Source organism: Colobus angolensis, unplaced genomic scaffold (genome assembly GCF_000951035.1).
Source record: "Colobus angolensis palliatus isolate OR3802 unplaced genomic scaffold, Cang.pa_1.0 Scaffold152, whole genome shotgun sequence".
In the NCBI taxonomy this organism is placed as follows: Eukaryota; Metazoa; Chordata; class Mammalia; order Primates; family Cercopithecidae; genus Colobus; species Colobus angolensis.
In genome coordinates this window covers 5,987,385-5,990,168 of record NW_012114622.1, presented here as the reverse complement: position 1 = coordinate 5,990,168, position 2,784 = coordinate 5,987,385, and positions in this window count along the sequence as shown.

The window sequence follows — 2,784 nt, the reverse complement described above, 5'->3', positions numbered from 1 at the left end:
TCTTGATCTCCTGACCTCATGATTCGCCCGCCTTGGCCTCCCAAAGTGCTGGGATTACAGGCGTGAGCCACCGCACCCGGCGTAAGACATGTTTTCTAACCAAGATGTCACTTCTTGTTTAGCTGAAGGCAGTTGTTAAATATTTAGATATTTTGCAAGCCAAATGTTAAAGTGTTAGTAGCTTGAACTGGAAGCGTTTATACCATGAGAACTGGCAAGTGCTACAAAGCAGGACTGCCTTTGTTGCTTTGTTTTCCAGAGAACCAGTTTACCTGTATACCATGGTAGGCTACTCTTTAGATGGTGGCTGAGAAGTCATATCCCAAGAGCATCTGAGCAATGTGTCTTTGTACTCAATTATTCCTCATGTCTGGAAGGTCCAGTGGAGTGGTTCTTCTTACACGTGTAGTCTTCAAAGATAGGGTCAAAAGAGAAATAGAAAAAAAATGTAACTTTTTTTGGTCTTTGAGGATGGCTGGGTCTGTGCCTTGTTCCTGCCTCATAGCCTGTTCCTGTGCTTCCTCCAATGGTCCTATTCTGAAGCCTCTTTGGGGTCCAACACCTGAGTCACTTCCTATGAAGATTAGCAGGTCCTTGGTTTCCTCTCTCAGAGGCGGGACAGCACTTGTCCTGGAGGGGCTCCTCTGGGGCAGAGGCTGGGCCTAGACCCAGGAAATCTCAGCTCAGCCAATATCAAAGAAAAGGACTAACTTTTTAAAGACCTTTCCCTCCCCTTCCCTTTGTCTGAATTGAACAGTTATTTCACTGCCAGTTGACACGGTCTTGGCCTCAATAAATGTATGTATGGTTGCCCAGGCCCTGAAATCCCTGGCCACAAACAATGGATTCTCCCAATGCAGTGTGATGGAAGAGGTCAAACAAAATACACTGAAATCTCAGGTTGGCTGCTGACTGGTGGTGGGAAGTGTAAATGGGCAAGTCACTTATCCTCTCTGAACCTCATTTTCTTTATATCTGTATAATGGGAATAATCCCAATGCATAGCATTGCTCTAAGGATTAAATGAGACCACCTGCGTAAAGTGCCTGGCTTTGCTAATTAATGTTATTTTCCCTCCTGCCTTCCGCTCCAAGCACCCACCTGACTACTCATTACTGCTTTTCCTCATTTACTGCTGATGAGGGTGATGCTGACTTGAACAATGTCAATCAAGGATCTACCTGCATTTCTCCTACTGGACTCCATTTGGAGCATATTTGTGAGGTCAGTAACCCATCTGGGGAGAGCACACGTGGTGTGGCTTTCTTATCATCATGCTCTAATCTCTCTGAACCTGTAAAATGGGGATAATAATAGGCTGGGCGTGGTGGCTCACGCCTGTAATCCCAGCACTTGGGAGGCCAAGGTGGGCGGATCATGAGGTCAAGAGATCGAGACCACCCTGGCCAAAATGGTCAAACCCTATCTCTACTAAAAATACAAAAATTAGCTGGGTATGGTGGAGCACGCCTGTAGTCCCAGCTACTTGGGAGGCTGAGGCAGAAGAATCACTTGAACCTGGGAGGCAGAGGTTGTAGTGAGCCAAGATGGCGCCACTGCACTCCAGCCTGGTGAGAGAGCGTGACTCCGTCTCAAAAAATAAAATAATAATAATAGAGCTCGCCTCATAGGTTTGCAGTGAGACTTAAATGAGATAATGCATTTGAGGTGTTTAGCAATTTGCCTGGCACATTGTGAGCACTCAGTGAAGGTGCTGTTATTTTTTATTTTTTTATTTTTTGAGACGGAGTCTCGGTCTGTCGCCCAGGCTGGAGTGCAGTAGCCGGATCTCAGCTCACTGTAAGCTCCGCCTCCCGGGTTTACGCCATTCTCCTGCCTCAGCCTCCAGATAGCTGGGACTACAGGCGCCCGCCACCTCACCCGGCTAGTTTTTTGTATTTTTTAGTAGAGACGGGGTTTCACCGTGTTAGCCAGGATGGTCTCGATTTCCTGACCTCGTGATCCGCCCGTCTCGGCCTCCCAAAGTGCTGGGATTACAGGCTTGAGACACCGCGCCGGCCAGGTGCTGTTATTTAACTTGGCATGGCTATATAGAGTTGAAAGGATTCTGAGGCTGAAGGACCACAGAACTAGAAAGGAGCTTAGATGCCAATCTTTTTTGTTTACAGAAAGACAAAGGACCGTGTAATTAGTGGCAAAGCCAGGACTCAAATCCAGGTATCCTAACTCTTAGTCCAGAGCTCACCAGCTCTAATCAGCAGGAAATAGTGAATCCTCCTATTGAACTCTTTTTTTCCCCTCCCTACCGAAGCTGAAGGACCAGAGCAACCCCTAAGGAAGATCATTAATTACTGGGGTTTGTTATTTTGAGGCTAATTAGGATTCACATTGCTGATTTCCCTAAAGGATAAACTACAAGCAAGTTGGGGCTTCATTTCCAGGAATATGGAAGCTGTGACATGCTGCCTCTGAGCACGCCCCCAGTGAGGACCAGAGCCCCTCAGAGCTGGGGCATACATCATCCAGAAATCTGGCTGCTTTGAGCCGGATGCAAATGCAGGCAAGACCCAAAGCTGGGATTTCATCTCTCTCCATAGCAAGATGAGGCATTTTAGCAGATAAGACAAAGCTGGGGAAATTGGCAAAAATTGAATAGCCTCAAAATAAATGTATTTGGAGCAGAGTATTGACCATATGTAAAGTGTATAAAAGTGGTTTTTTAAATATATGGGGCATTTTTTTCTCCCCTTCTTTTCTGTGTTTATTTTGGCAATTATCTTGAGATGAGTATTGACATTCCCTTTTTTTTTTTTTTTTTTTTTG